The sequence below is a fragment of the Marmota monax genome, unplaced genomic scaffold (assembly GCF_021218885.2).
Source record: "Marmota monax isolate L192 unplaced genomic scaffold, Marmota_monax_Labrador192_F-V1.1 WCK01_AAM20220418_F8-fsc00037, whole genome shotgun sequence".
NCBI classification, from domain to species: Eukaryota; Metazoa; Chordata; class Mammalia; order Rodentia; family Sciuridae; genus Marmota; species Marmota monax.
Window position 1 is genome coordinate 13,775,996 of NW_026693245.1, and position 17,554 is coordinate 13,793,549.

The following is a 17,554-nucleotide window of genomic DNA, read 5'->3' on the forward strand; positions in this document are numbered from 1 at the left end:
ATTTTAAAAAAACTGTCACAGAAACATCCAGAATATTATTTAACTAGATATCTGGGCACTGTTGTCAATCCAGATTAATACAATTATCAATACACGTTCCAAGATTTACTGTTACTTTCATTACTAATTTTCTGTGCTTATTTCATTTTCCAATATGTTTGCCAATATCTTTTCTCATTCTTCATTCTTATATACCACTTTTCTTTCTATGCTCAATTTTCTTTCTTTAACATATTCTTTATTCAGTGATTATTTATTGAATTTCCATTTGGTTCTTTAAAAAATATATTTGTTCTTTTTTATTGTATATTTTCTTTCACCTTTAAAAAAATCATTCTAAACATTCTTGTTTTAGATACTTTCAAATTGCAGATACTCCTTTACTTATAGTGGAATAGTATTCCCATAAACCCATTATAAATTGAAAATATTGTTAAGTTGAAACTGAATTTAATTCACCTAATCTGTGAACATCAGATTAATGAAATGTGCCTAGAATACTCAACACTAGCATACAGTTGGGCAAAAGTCACCTAATTCAAAGCCTGTTTTGTAATAAATTGTTGGATATCTCATGTAATTTTTTTGAACATGCACTGAAAGTGAAAAACAGAATGGTGGTTTGGGTACACTTTCACGCCATCATGAAGTTGAAAAGTAGTTGAGCCATTGTAGGTTGAGAACAATCTATATTCTATTTATTGTAATTGGGTATTCTGTTTGTAGTATTTAGGGCCCCTGTTGGTGGTTTATTCAGATTTTATGTTATTTTTATATTAATGATATTCACACATTGTAGTAGTGTAAATTTCAAAACTTCACATACGTACAATACTTCTAGAGGTTTTGATTTCTTGCTGGTAACTTACCCCTTTCCTTTCCAATTGAAGGTCTTAAACTAACTGGCTTCTTTGCTGCTTCTGAGTTCATGGGCCAGTGGATGTTGTTTAGTTATATTTTCATGAGTAGCAACAACTCTTTGATATTGTGAGTTTTATGAACATGCTCAGTTCTTCCTCTCTACCTGAGACCAACTGAAGGCGAATATTCTCTTCTGGCAAGGGATTTAAAGCTGTCATTCCAAGCCTTCAGCCTTTAGGGCCTAGAGTTGGTTCTGAAACCCAGGGAAGTCTCCACTTAAGCCTAGGGCTCTGACTTTGATGTCTGTTTCTAGTTTAAAAGTATTTTATCCACCATATCTGTATGTTTATAGCAGGAAGCAAAGCCCCTTTTACATCATTGTGGACTACCATGTTATAAGTTATTTTCTGAATTTTTTTAACATTGATGAAATTGGATTAACTCTTAACATCTTAATATTTTAAGAATGTTGGTTGATTCTCCTCTGTATTATTAACTTTAAAAATCTATTTCAAGGTTACTTTAACTTTTCTCTTCTTTTGGTATTTTATTTTTAACTATTTTTTTTTTAACTTTTACATATGTCTGGTACATAATAAACATTCAGTAAATGTTTTCTTAGTGAAAAGAAGTTGAGTGTTTAATTTGTGCCACAGTGTTCCAGGTGATTTTAATTAGTTTTCATTTTAAGACTCCTGCATTTTAGAGTTAGACCTATAGACAAATTATATAAACCTATACACCAAATTATAAAGTAATAGTAATAACAATAGAAGTAATAATAAGATGCTAAATTTTTATACTGACCCAGCAGTATATAACATTATCACTGGATTATCAATGAGCTAATTGAGACATAGAGAAAGTAACTTGCCTACAATCATATAGGTAGCACAAGGCAGAGCTGGATTTGAACCAAGTCTGGCTCCAGGGGTCTATGATTTTAATCATTATACTATAACTTTTATATCCTTTTGAGGGATAGCACTCGTTATTTTTATATTCCTGCTTAAAAATTTTCCCCATTGCCTTCTGGATAATATTTGAATAAATATTTGATTACTTAAAAAAATTAATGTTACAATAAATTTTTAAATATTCCAGCCTACCTATTCTGTCACACCACATATAAACCTGCTTCTCCAGCTCCAGTTACTAACAGTTTTCCACAGGCACTATGCTATTCCATGCTTTCACATGTTTAATTGTATTCTCTCCTCTGCCTAGAATGCTTCTCCCTTCTGCTGCTTTCCTGGCTGAGTATGTACTTAGGAGCTATATTGCACGCTCTATTTTTTAATGGAAAGCTTCACAAATTTGTGTGTCATCCTTGGTTGGGCGGGGGGCATGCTAATCTTTCTGGATGATTACGATTTTAGTGTATGTGCTGCTGAAGCAAGTGTACTATGTCTCCTTTTGAAAGCCTTTATAGCTGCTCATTGAAAGAGTTGTTCTTTTCAGTGCTTTCCTAAATTTGTACTAGTTTAAAGTCCTTATTTCATTTCAACAAATTATTTTCTTTTCTCTCTCAAGTAGACTGCTTTCTCTAAAGTGAAATAGTGTGTTCTGCATATCTCTGTATCCTCATGGCCTGGTAATCATTACCTGGCACACAGGAGATGGTCAATAAATGTTTGTTGAATGAATAATTATTTCATTACTTGTTCTATAGGCCATCCAAAAGGGTTGCTTACTGCAGTATATTGTTGAATTTTTAAATAGGGCTATGAATTACTTTGTTAGTAACATTAGTGAATGATGTTTATAACAACAAGAAATTGCTATTTTGGAATACAAGTCAATAAGTTTCTTCTTAAAACATAACCTTTTGCTTATTTACTGTAAAACAACATAGGTTCTGTTATTTAAAAGCAGTTCTATTTAGCTCTTCAGTTGAAAATGATTCTTTGGTGAAAAACTAACTTAGTTATAAGTATATATTAAGAAGAATGGCTAGTCTAGCTGTTTTAATTCTTCATTTTAATATTTTTCCTCATGGAAAAATATTTAATGAAAATGTGCCTCATTAAACAGGAGTTACTATTGTTTTGTGGCTTTTTTTTATTAATTACTATACTGACATTATATATAGAAAATATTAATTTTTATCAAAATTCATCACATTATTCACCACCAAATACAGTTTAAATAAATAAAGACGATACAAAACAAGTAAATATTTGGGAGAAAAATTCTTTTAAAAACATATCAAATATGTTAATGGTTTTTATAGCCTCATTTTCTTACAACAGTATAGAAATTTAATTGTCCAATTTGGAGAGGGGGAGAAGTTTTGTTTCATAGCTTTTAAAACAGTTTAACTCTTGAAATGGCGTGAAAAGATAAGAAGAGAAAATTACTTGTTTCAACCTGGTAGGCAGTGTATCTGGGCTAGCACTATTTTTCTGCAGCTGAAATTCAAACATGAGGAAATTGCAGAAATTTACAATTCAATGTGTGTTTCATCAGGGAGAAATCCACAGATTGTTTTGACACTCAGTTAGAAATTCAGCATGAAGATGGACGTCTCATGAAATTTGCAGCTGCTGATTGAATTTATATTTCCATAAAGGCCATCAACAGTAGCAGCCTGCAGGGGAAGAGGGGGGAGAAATGACAAAAATCGTGAGGCTAGCATTTTTCCTCAGTGTTATAGTCGCAAATTACTGGTAATAAGGGTTTATACTGTCCAGGATTAAAGAAAACTATAGACAGCCAGAAGGGAAGGACTTCTTAGTTTAATTGATTTTAACTAAATGTGCCTACATATGATATCTAAATATGTGTTTAGTCATCTGTAGAAAATCTAATAGGTACCTAAAAATCAGTTCGTTTTTGTTACTTATTTAAATAGGAAAAAATGAGGTTGTTCTTAATGTTATACAAGGTTTTATTGTATAGATATTTCTAAGAGCTTTTCAAGAGAGAAGATGCATATTATAGGAACAAAATACAAATTTATTTCTTATGGGACTGAAATAATAATTTCATGTTCTTTCAGATAAGCTACAATTCAGTTTTGAGAATATCAATTCATAATTTTAAAATATTTAAACAATTTTTAATGGATATCCAAATAATCATAGAAAACAAGTTGCCTTTTCAAGAAAATTATTCCATTCTCATTTTAAAGTTTTTTTTTCCCCTCAAACAAAATGGACAAAAACATATTTCTTTTGTTTAAGATTTCTCTTTAGAGATTTCATGTTAAATACAGTTTTTAAATATCTGTGGATTATAGATGAATTAAATGACTTGGGAATGTGTTCATTGTTCCTGCAGTTCTTTGTCTCTGTGGATGATGTGTGCTTTAACCTTAACAGCATGCTCTCAGTTTTATTTGAAAATTAGAATGTATACAATTATATGTAAAAATAGTATTCTTAGTGAAAAAGATATTTAATTTACTATTATACAGCCTAAATATAAAAAGAGGATTACCTAGAAAATATGTGCATAATTATTGGGCTTTATTTTTTAACATACTATATTATAAGATTATAGAAACTAATTCTAGTTGTTTTGTTTTACATAGTTATAAATTTGAGAACATCTTATTTATCTAAAAACTATTCTAACTTTAAAGGACCAGTGTTTGGTTCTGATACCTGTGCCTAAAATATATATATGGACATTTTTTGAATTTCAAAATTTTTTTTTAGTGTCACATAAGCATTTTCAGGTTAGATGGCACTAGATGCCCATTCTGCTAGGAATCTGTGAATACTTGCTTATTCAATATCACTTCCCATTGTTTTACTCTCCATGTGTTAATACCAAAATCTGACAGTTAAATATTATTTTACTTCTTATACATTGATTTACACACTAAAGCAAAAAACTATTTTATGAAAGATGTGCCAGTGCCCAACACATAAACTTTATAAGTATTCGGAAGAACTGTTTTCATATTTGTGTTTTTCCTCATGGCATTACTGAGGTATACACATTTTTTATTATTCATTCAACCTAGATTTTCCTCTTTCTTCCTCTTTCTTTCCACCCCATTTGATGACTTGCCAGTTTCAACATCCTAAAATATATGCTTAACTAAATTAATTTAGTGCTTATTTAAAGTCATCTTTTAGTTGCTGTCAATTCTATCTCATTCAATCATTTCAATATCCTTATTTGCCATTTTAGTTTGTTGTCCGTCCCCATGTTTATTTTTAGCTTTTAAGCATGGGATATAATTTGTTCATATTTAGAAAATATTTATTTACTGAATCTATGTATCAGAGACTATTTTAGGTTCTGGAGATACAATAATGAATAACATAAAATTTCATCCCTACCTTTATAGAGTTTGTATTTTAGTGGAAAAGGCAGATAATAAATATATAAATATGTAATATAATGTCAAGGAGAAATATGAAAAACTGTAAAGCAAGGACTAACATGTGAAAGACCATAGTAGCTAGATAGAAGGTTCCAGAAGAATCTCTCTGAGGATGTGATGTTTGAATTTAAAACTAAGCAAAATGAGAGAGGAATACTACAGAAAAGGTTCTAAGATATTTCCCCTTCACTTTATAGCATGAACATACTTCCCCACCCTATCCCCCCTCCTTGATTTTTCTGGGGGGTATGTTTCCCATGTATCCCCACCTTCTTGTCTCACTTAATATAAGTAGTCTGAAATTATGCTTCTACAAATTCCATAGCTTTTCCATGCTTATACAATTTGTATATTCATATTGCACAGAATCAAGATTTTTGGGAAATAATGGAATTATTCGATTTACCCTCCCTGTCACTTATGTTTCTTAGCAATAAATCATGAACATCACTTAGATCAGAATATATAGAACTAACGTATTATTTCAATAGCTGTATGTATTTCCATAATATGATGTATTGCTGTTTATTTTATCATTGATACATTGAGGGACTCATGAGTTGCTTGCATGTTCCATAGCATCTTATACAAATGTCTTTTCCTACTCATGCTTTTACTTAAATTTCAGTAAATTATATTGCTACAGAAAAAGATACATGTAATTTATATTAATAAATATTACCAGAGTACTTTCCCCAAAGACCTTAGCAATTCACATTTTCATCAGCAGTGTGGCCAAATGTTCTTTTCCCCACAGCTTTACCACCACTAGATAACTTTGTTTAATGTTTTACCTGTTGTCTCTGATTGTTTTTAACTTCTGTCTCCCTGATGCTGAGTTTGGGGGTACTTTAGGTGTGGGTACTTTACTTCTTAAGAAATTCTACCATTTTAGAATTGTACAGACTAGTTTTCAGCACTCTTACCATGTTGTATTTTAATTACATGTTTATGTCTTTACCAGCTCTGACCCTCAATGCCTAAAGAACACAAAGCTTGACATATGGTAAGGAAACAGTTTAGGTAAATCCTTGCTTTCAAAACCAAATTTTTTCTGGGGAGAATGCTGATAATGGGAGGAGCTCTGCATGTGTGGGGACAAGTCCATAGAAGGCAAGTTTCTGTACCTGCCTCTCAGTTTGGCTTGAACTTAAAACTGATGTAAAGACTTAGTCTTTAAAAATAAAAAATCCAATGTACGACGTTTTTTATTACCAAGCATGTTAAACTATCTGTGCTATTGATTTCTCTTTGTCAGTACAGATAAGCAAGAGTTGTTTACATTTTAAAGTTGTTGTCTGGAAGGTCAAATGCATTTTTTGACAGTATTTTTCTTTGAGGTTTAAGCCAACATTTATTTTAAGTTGCTCATTACTGTGATAAGGACATAGTTATTTTATTTGTCAGATTTTTGCCAAATACTAGCTTTTTTTTTCTTCTGACTCTAAAATCATGCATATTCTAGGTCTGTGCTCTAAAATTTTTTGAAGTAATATATCGACACTGAGAGCATTCTGGGCTGCAAGTGTATTCACACAAGCGTGTGATGTGTACAAGTAAGGTCAGGGGAGGCAAAAAGCTGTTTTTATCATCTGCCAAGCTGTTTTGTTGTAGCCAGATAGAAGTATATTTCTTTTTGCAGATTTAAAATGTAAAGAATACATCCCACTTGTCAACTAGACTTTTCATTTTAGAGTCTTCATGTTAAAATGTCCCTTGGCCATCAGCTAGCCCAATCTTAACAGTCACCATTCTAGAAGGTTATGTTTATAGCTAGAATCAGTGTATGTTGGTTTCTGCCTTTCTTTATTCTTTAAAGCATCTGGGAGTTATGATAACCTATCAAGAACCTGGTGACCATGGAAAGTAATGTGCATTAGCATTTCGACTCTAGAAAAAAAGGAAAATGTGATCATGATTAAGCCCTGGTTGACAGAGATCATGCTCTTAAACCACTGGTTCTCAAAAGATAATTCAGTGTTTATAAGAGCAAAAAAGCCACTTGGTAGTTCAAGTTTTTACTGAAGGGTGAGTATGAGAATCTTTGGAACTGAATTTAGTAATGTAGCATTTATTGGCATTTTAAATAGCCAGGGACAGCATATTGGTTAATCCACGTCACTTCTGACATATACAGTTTTAAGAATACAGGCAGAATGGTTCTGACAAGGAGGAAACTATCAGCTCTTCAACTGAAGCCAGGGTTTGCATTATTCAGTGATGCCAATTCTACTTTACCCTTTTACTCCCATTTTTCATTCCCTAGCTTATTCATTTTTACCATGTTAATGTGATCAGAGTATATACTGCTCTTTTGTTTCTTAGATATTCACAATCTGGATTAGAAACTAAGACTTTAAGTAAAACTCTTCTCAACTCTACTATTAACAACAGACTTCAGCTCTTTGAACCTTTTGTTAATCTTACTATTTGATATAGACCACCTTTTCTCTTTGAGATATCAGCATCAGCTGCTTAAATCTTCTATATGCAGAACTATTGACTTTGTTTTCTAATTAGTTTTCTGCCTCAGCTGTTTTCTTTTTTCATTTTTAAAATGTGAAGTGTTTTCAAGCTCCTTTAGTAAAAATTTAATAAATCTAAATTCACAAGTAAGAGATGTTACATGATATTTGGGTAGTTTAATAATTATCATTTATTTCTGTTTCCCTGTTCTTTCTTGTTTCTTACATTTTTTATTTCTGATAAGCATATATTTGAAAGTTGTTTCTAATTCCCCAGAAAACTGATGAAATCTTTTATAGCAAGAGGCCAAGCAATTTACATACTCTAATTTTGATTTTATACTAGAACATTAATATTTCCTGAACCTGAACCTACTTTTACCACACACTCATTTCTTCTTTAGTTACCATCAATTCTTTGGCATACCTGTACTATCTTTTTATGTTCTTAGACATTTACAATTTGTGGTATAATTCTTACCATTAGAGAGAAAACTGATCTAGAAAGTAGAAACTTGAGAGAAATCAGTATATAACTTTAGAGTTTATTATAGCCAAGGAAGGCAAGGTGTATGGAATTAGGTGTATATTCTAATCTATACATTTAGATGAAAGGACTTCAGAAAACTCTGCAGTAAGCAGAGTTTTTTCTAGAGAAATGAAAAGGTTAAAAAAAGAAAGTTTTCAATTTATGTGTTAATGATCCTGAAGAGGAAGAGTTGGAAAATTGGCTAGAGAAAGTGCTCTAATTAGTATTTTAAAAGACAAGTACACAAAATGTCTGTAACTGCAGCCACAGGAATGTGATGGCAGCAAGATAGGGAGCCTGATGTGTTCCCACAATAATCATTATAATCATTAAACATACCATATATTTTTGTTACCTAATAAATATATATTAATTGCCTAGAAATTTAAAAGCAAAATCCAACAAGACAGCATGTTCAAACTATGAAAGCCAAGGACAGTTGCGCAAATCAGTAAAACGTAATACCAGAAAGCCTAAATCTCAGAGACAAGATTTTAAAATCTCTCAAATGACACCAAGTGGATGTGTGAATTCATGTATTTATATGTATTGTTTTTTTTTTAAAGATAGGTAGATATATGCAGAGAACAAATATGTTCTTTGGCAACATACCAATGAATAAATATGAGTATTAAATATCCACAAAGGGCTGAAACATTAGGACATAAAAATGTCATAATCTTAACCCGCTCCTTGAGAAAATAGCGTATTTTTAGTGGAAGACAGAGAACAAGAAAATTCTATCCCTTTCTTTTCCTCTTATTTTTGAGGAAAAGAACATTTTAACTAAATATAAAACAAACATGGGCAGGAAGGACATCAAAACATAAAGAAAATACCCAGGGCATCTAGAAATGTTCCAAACTTCTAGAAACAACACTCCCTATACCTTGTGTTTTCAACTACAGAACAACACCTCTCTCCTTCTCTGTCCTCCAGCAAGAGGAACAAGACAGACACTTGTACCTGGGGTCTCAGTCTGGATGAAGAATTAAGGAATCAGGTCATTCTCACTTCATTGTATAGTCATCTTATTAGGCTTACTGCTAAGCAAACATAGAGGATAATTTTAGGGTTTTTTATCTTATTTGTAAATAATGAATTATTGTTAAAGTATATTTTTCATTCTTTGTATAATACAGAGCATATGATTAGTCTTAAAACAAATAGCAAAAATGTTCATGAGAAAGCTGTAATATCTAAATAGAAGTTAAAATGTGTTGAACTAATTAAAATGCAGAATTTTATTTATTATCTACCTAATACATAGAATATATATTAGGTAGATAATAAATAAACCACAAAACTCTGGCTTAACAGAGTTTTTGAGTCAGGAAGCTTCCATTTATCTTATATTAACATCCCTTGGGGAAAAATGTTCAGGAAGGGTGAGGGAAGAATAGAATTGAGGCTCATGGATGATGTTAAGGGAAAACCTGGAAGAGACATATATCACTCACATCCATATAGTATCAGCCAGAACCCAATTGTTTGGCCCTACCTAACTGTATGCGAAGCTGGGAAATGTAGAAGAACTTGTGTGTATTTTATGAGTGTTATCCCTGACATAGACTGTAAAATTCAGTTAGGTGAATGTTTATTGCAAACCATATATAGGGAACTTTCTGTGCACAAGGATAAATAAGTCATGGTTTCTTCAAGTAGATTATACTCTAGTACTTATTGCTTATATTTAGTTTTAGATTAGCAGAACAAATCCATTGCCTGGTTTTAGTATTATGAGACTAACAACTATCTTTCAAAACAGCCAAATGATTTATTTTTACCATCTGTATCAGTTAGAATTTGGGCAAGAAGCATATGGCACATTCAGATTTTTTAATCTGAGGGGAGTTTAATCAAGAGTCTCTGTAAAGGTATGGACAAGGTCTAGGAGGGAAGCCACAAGGTATAGGAAAGCATAAATGCAGTACTCACAGGCCAACATCAGAATGTCTTTATTATTTCTGAGGCTGAAAGGGTGAGGAGAAGTAGTTTCTGGGATTTGGCATCAGTATTGTGACCTTGGGCCAAGAAAAATAATCAGTACATTTGACTGTATATGGCAGGAGCCAGCAAGATAAACTCTTTAGTGTCATTCTTCTTTTCTCCTTCAGTCTCCTGTTGATGTTCCCTATTAGCTGAATTCCACGAAAAGCTAGAGAGCAAGAGAACCTGTTGATATAATCCATGCCAGGTAGCTTTCTGGAACAGAAAGCAGAAGGGTGGAGACTTGATCTGGATGGGCAAATGCAAGCCATCCTAAATTACTTTTCATGTATTTAGCAAATATTTTCAAGGCCCCATTAATTGCAAAGGTCTAAGAACTATGGGTCATATATAAAAGGTATGTCTCTTCAGGGATCTTGCCCTCTAATAAGGGAGAAGAAACCACCAATAAAAACTAAATTTAAAGATTTGTCTCTAGAATATTTGTGTTCAGGCAGAGGTTGAATGCCGCATGAAGCATTAGATGAAGCTTAAGTGTAGTAGTTCAGAAGAGGAATTATTAATGTACATCTGAATTTTTGGGGAAGGTTTTGTGCAGAAAACAGAACTTGAATTTGGTCATGAAGGGTTGACAGATTTTTTTTTTTTTTTTTTTTTTTGGTAGTAAGGATGGAAGATAGAATCATACAGCATATAACTTGCTAAGGGTATGAATTAGAGTCTCCTTGAAGGTGGTAATTCATCCAAGGTTAGTGAGAGATAAGTTTAAAAATAGTTTGAGATTAGGCTTTAGAGTGTCATAAAGAACAAAATCAGAGTTTGTGCTTTTTAAAAACTGTCCTAATGACCTGCAATAGGTTACTAGGTGTTGTGTGGTAAAGGAGTTCTACAGTGAAGAGGAAATAAATGATAGCATGACTGGGTACAAGTATAAATGATGGGGGGGCAGGCATTGAGGGGGGATCAGCGATGGTACAAACTGTGACTTTCAGGCCTAAATCATCCAGCTCTGAGTTAGTTAAACTTCAGTCTATAATGTTCACATAATATCAGGAATAAAATATTTAAAACAGCATAAAAAGATTGAATGAGAGTACACAGGAAGCAACATTATGCCTATTCTGCAAATGAGTTTAAAAGACCATGTCCTAGAAATATTTGTACATTATCACACTGGTGTCAAAACTGGTTGAGATTCAAACTAGAAGAGCTATGTTCTGACCAAACAAGATTGATTCACTGAACTGTTGGAATTTGTACACAGCCAACTTAAACTATATATTTATTGGTCTTACCTGTAACCACACACCTTTTATGCCCCCTAGTAAAGAATTTTGGCACAGACTGGTTTAGAATAAGAGCCAATTGTGTCTTGTTTATTTGGAGTATTATTAAAAGCAATCACCTAAAAACATGCTTGTTTTTATAGCATGTTTCTTAACACCTTTCAAACCAAAGTCATGTTAGGAATCATTTGCTTAGTGTTTGTTTAGAGCCACATACTAAAAGAAACTTGTGTTAGATAAAGAGGTGAATGCTAAGTAAATCTTTATTAAATTATAATTTGTTATTAAGTCATAATTCATCACCAGGAGGGAGCAGCAGCTCTGTAATGTTGTATGTAGTTATGCTTCTTAATTGATGTTCTCTTTGCAGCTGTAACATTCTCTTTCATTTTAAATCATATGCTTGCTGTCATTTTTCCATTTCTCTTCTTTGCATGAATGCTTTTTTGTTTATCTTCTTTTATTGTGTTTTTATTTATAGAAGACAAAGTATAATGTAATGTTTCTTTCTTATTACTTGCTAAATTCCTTGTTTAAATGCTAAATTCATCTTTTAATGTAGTTTTGGGATAAATTTGCTGAAAATATTCAGTGCTTATATTTTCAGTTTTGAATTTATTCATATTGTGACAGTAATTGGTAGAAAACTGTTTCTCACAGCTGACAGGCCAAAGAAAAAAAAGCTTGGGGACAAAGCTACCACATGCCGGAGTGCTGAGGACCCATCAGATATTTAAGGAAGTGGCATTTGTACTTGCATTATTTAAACTACTAATGGAAAAAGAAATGGGAAGAGACCTTGTTTGTACCAAGCATATTATAGAATTCATTTTCTAAACACTCATGTTTTTTGAAAAAGGTATATCTATCAGGCATTTTATAAAGCTCACAAACCAAGTAGACAAGTTCATCTGAAAACCAACTGGATATCATGAATGCTATGACATCTATCTTTTAAAATCCAAAAACCCCTAGAAATTGGTTTTTAACTTCAAATTTCAAACTGAATCTGTGTCAATTTTATCATTTTCTACTACAGAAATACTATTTTAAAAATCCTATAACAATATAACCCTTGTTTTACCACTTACTTTAGATCATTGGTGGTCAGACTGACTTGGGGGACCTCTTGAGTCTTTAAGAATCCCCCAAGTGATGACCTAGCTGGTCTTTTGTCTTAATGATTATGGCTGTGTTCCTATTCTTTCTGGCAAGAATGAACAATCATACTTAGTAAAATCCACAGCATCTGATTGATGTTTCATCAAAGAGAAAACAAATTTGCCCTTAATTCTCATGTGGTTTGCTGGGGAAGCAGGAACAGTCATCCCTAGTTTATTTTGTTATTTTTAATAGTCCATGGGCGAAACTTTGAAGAGCCTTTGGAACTTTTGAATATTCTATTAAAATCATCTGCATTTGTTGTTGGAGTGAAGATTTATAAAACTCTTAACTGAAAAATTGAAGAACTTTTAAGAAGTTGCTGAATTGTCAAATACTTGAATGTAATATTTACACATTCTGACAAATATATTTTTGCTTTTTCCCCTCATAGGTAGCCAGTGTACTGGACTGAGTAGTGTTCCCCCAAAATTCATCTCAAAAGATGACCTTATTTGGCAATAGGAACTTTGCAGACATAATTAAGATAGGGTCATACTGGATTAGAGTAAGCCCAAAGTCCTATGACTAGTGTCCTGAGAAAAGGAAAGGACATATACAGGGATGAAAGCCATATGAAAGTGGAAGCAGAAATTGGCATGATGCAGCTACAAGCCAAGGGAGCCCCAAGGAAAATCAAGAGCCACTAGAAGAGGCAAAGAAGGATTCTTCCTTAGTGCCTTCAGGGAGAACATGCCCTGCCTGCACCTTGATTTTGGATTTTTAGCCTTCAGAACTGAGACAACAAATTTCCTTGAAAGCAGAAACATGTCATAGTCACTTTGTAAAGTGAGCACATAATTCATTATTCCCCACATATTTATTACCATATAATTAACTGGGTGGACATTCTTATTTTTTAAGATTCCCTAGTATATTCTTCATGCACAGATATGTTAATTTTTTAATTTATATGCATGTTTGAGGGACTGAAGTATAAATAACCATAGGATATTCTATATTGAAAAAGGTGTAGATAATTACCAGATTTGAATTTTTATAATTAAACAAAGATATGCTAACTATTATTACACTTTCAAATCTCAGTCATATAAAGGTAAGATCCAAAGTGGGTTTTAAAGTAAATGAAATCCCTAAAGGACTTCCAACCTGAATTCTCCAAAGAATATTTAATTTGTCACACTTTAGCAGTAATGTTATAGGGTACAATTGAAAATAACTGCTTAACTATCAAAATTTGGTTCATAGCATGGATCATTTAGTAAGAAAACACAATTTTTAAAGTTTAGAAAAAAGACTAAAAATGTAATTTAGAGTAACATGGTATTTTATGAAGAACTGAGATTCAAAAATAATATCAAAGTGAGTATATAGAATTCAAAAATTTTTTAATCATATAGAGTTAGTTCTATGGCTGGGATTGTGGCTTAGTGGTACAGCACTCACCTAGCACATTCAAGTCCCTGGGTTCGATCCTCAGCACCACATAAAAATAAATAAAATAAAGGTATTGTGTCCAACTGCAACTAAAAAATAAATATTGACAAAAGAGTTCTATAACTTACAACCTACATTTCTAAGTTATGAAAAGTGATCATTAAATATTCTTATGTCCCAGTGTAAACATTCCCCATTTACTTGTATTATTCTTATCTTTCTTTAATTTTAGCTAGTTTTAAAATGCTGCTTTGAATATTTTTTATCCATGAGATGAAATATAACCAACAGAGGCCCTAATGACTGTTGTAGTTCATTGGAGGTTGTTTTCACTTATCCCAATTATTTTATGAATTTTAATATACAGAGATTTCCAGTGTTTATATTAAATTCTTACATTTCTTAGACAATATAGGTAAAGACATATTAATCATTTAATTAATTACAGGAAATGGACCAGCACTGGAATAAAAGAATGCCAACTTTGAAACTTGGCAGACTTAAATATATGATTCTCTTAGTTATAGAAAATAATGAATTATGAATTATTAGGAGAATTTAGTTTATCCAACTGGGTGAATCAACCTCCATTGTAATTTTTAAATTGTTATATGTCCATGGACAGACATTCAAATTGTTTCTCATAAGTAGAAAAGAGTCATTATTTGTAGTTTGTAGATGATATTCTTTCCAGACATATTCACCATGGTTTCTAGAGGAAAGTGAAGATTTTAAGGACCATTTAATAATTATTTTCTTTCTGCTTTTCAATAATGCTTTCACATGCCATGAATCAAAATGAAAATCCCTGTGGAAGCCATGGGCAAACCAGGTATGCTTCTTAAAGCTTGACAGTTTCCCTGACAAAACTGAGTGAACATATGGGTAAAATTATCCATAATAAACCCAAATTAAATAACCAGATATGACCAAGTGGATTTGTTAGGAATATGCAGGAGTCTTTAACTTGAGTTCAAAATTTGTTTGTCCCTTATAAACAAGTAATTGCATGTTGGTACTTTCAGTTTCTCCTAAACCAAATGCTCACTTTTAAAAGATCTTTTGCATAAATTATGGTATATATACACAATCCCTGTAATTGTAAAAAAATATGAGGATATGTTTACGTATTAATATGAAAAAATTTCTTATGTATATTATTATATAAAAAGGAAAAATACAGAACAGTTTTTTAGAGTAAGCCATTAGTGGAAACAAAAGGGGCAAGTGAGTTTGTGTATGTTATAGAAACACACACATACATTTATATTGACTGTGTATATAAAAAATAGTCTATTGAAGGATAAGCTAATAAAATGGGATTGCCAGTTGTGTATTTGCAGAAATGGGAACTCAGCAAATAGGACTGCATGGAGATAATTTTTCCTTATATATTATATTCTGTTAAGATGTATTCATGTTTGAACTATGTGAATATATTAGTCAATATATAATATAATATATTATAATATAATAAGATAGATAGATAATAATGTCCTGTTTTTTAAAGTATGCTGGTGAGGGTAGGGGATGTAGCTTATTGATAGAGTGCTTGTCTAGCATGGATGAGGCCTAGGTTCAATCCCCAGTACAAATATATAGTATTTATATAAATGTTGATAAATGATTTTCAGAAAAACCAGGAAGCAGAAAACATATTTAAAAATGGTTACATATGGGCTGGGCTGGGGCTCAGTGGTAGCTCACTTGACTGGCATGTGTGAGGCACTGGGTTTGATTCTTAGCACCACATATAAATAAATAAATATCTATCAACAACTTAAAAATATTATTTAAAAAATCAAATAAAGGTCAAAAAAATGGTTTCATTCATCTAGACAATGAGGCATTGTTCAGAAATGAGCCAAAAAGAAATAAGCTTTCAAACCATGAAAAGACATGGGAGAAACTTAAATACATATTACTAAGTGAAAAAACCCAATGTGAAAATGCTACATACTATGTGATTCCACCCATATGACATTTTGTGAAAGGCAAAGCTCTGGAGATAATAAAAATATCAGTGGTTGCCAGGGGTTAGGGAGAAGGGAGGGATAAAGAGGCAGAACAGAGAGGATTCTTAATACAGTGAAACCTACTTTGATACTGTAATGATGAGATCATGTCATCAAAAATTTGTTCAAACCCATAAAATGTACACCAAGAATGAATCCCCAATGTAAACTAATGTATAGGATGGATGATAATGATATGTCAATGTAGATTTTCTCATTTATAACAAATGTGCCACCCTGGTAGGGGATACTGATAATGGGGGAGGCTCTGATGTATAAAAGTAGGGGATATGTGTATCCCCTGTACCTTTGCTCAGTATTGCTGTGTACCTAAAACTGCTCTAAAATATAAGCTCTATTGAATGATTTTACCTGAGAATTAATATGAATTAATCAATAAAATATGTAAAGCAACTGTTATGTATAAGCCATTATGCTAGGTATTATTGAAGCCACCAAGAAACTACAAGGACAAAGTCACAGCCTTCTGAACATATACATAGTTACATCACAAAAATATTCACTTTATAAAAGAATTCTTTATATCATGGTACAACTGTGCTCTTCCTTCAAAGTCTTACAATCAGATTAACTTTGTGGTTCTTCCAACCCTTTGTATAAAATTTAAGTTCTAAATTGTATCTTCTGGTTATTTACCTCTAGTTGTTCCCTATTCTATTTGTAGGTTTTATAAAAAACTAGGATCAAACATGAAAACTGGTGCTCTAGCTTGGTGCATCTAGTTCTGATAACTATTTTTGCAATTGATCTAGCTTTTGTGATAACTTTGTCCAACTGCTGACACCTGTGATTATTGAACAACTTCTCTGCTATTGGCAAACAGGATGTGTTCTATGTAGGTTCCTGTTTGGTAAGGCAGCACAGCAATCATGTAGTTTTATTTCACAGATTTCCTATCTATTCTATGAGACCATCTTTCTACAGTGGGACCATCCTTTTATTATGAACCTTGAGGAAATACACCTCCTATAGAATCCCTTTCTGTCCAAAACACAGGACCTTCTGGTAAACATCAATAGGTCATTGTTGAGTTTAACTGTGTCTTCAGTAAACTTGGCCTTCCACCTCTAAAGCAGATGAACTGGACCATAAAACTGACAGATTTCCCTGTCATGGAGAAGTAGTTGGATAGGCTTTTAAATTAAATGAGGTTGGCTTATTAGATATATCATTCCACTGAGAACAGAAGCTTGGACATAATTATATCTTTTACAGTATGTGTGTTTGACTTTTTTAAATGGTGAACACTCTGCAAATGATTAGAATCTTTTCCTAGATTTTAACTACTTTATACTCAAAAGGTAAAGAACTCAATGTGGTAACTTTTTTTCATGAGATTTAATCGTTTATGACTGCATCATCCCACAATTATAATTTTTAAAATTTTATTTATTAGGTACTGGGGATTAAACCAAGGGCTATGTAACTACTAAGCCACATCCCCAGACCTGTTTTACATTTTATTTACAGTCTCTCTAAGTTGTTTTAGGGCCTTGATAAGTTGCTGAGACTAGCTTTGAACTTGAACT

General features: G+C 32.3%; 1 protein-coding gene and 1 non-coding gene across 3 annotated transcripts in view; one reads left to right on the forward strand and one right to left on the reverse strand.

Annotated features, from left to right (window-relative positions):
* Ndufaf2 (NADH:ubiquinone oxidoreductase complex assembly factor 2) overlaps positions 1-17,554 on the forward strand; it is a 184,491-nt gene that overhangs the window by 50,866 nt on the left and 116,071 nt on the right. The gene's annotated exons all lie outside the window — the stretch shown is intronic.
* Positions 2,155-2,260, reverse strand: LOC124100777 (U6 spliceosomal RNA). The gene has a single exon (XR_006854406.1). It is a non-coding gene; the product is annotated as a U6 spliceosomal RNA (small nuclear RNA).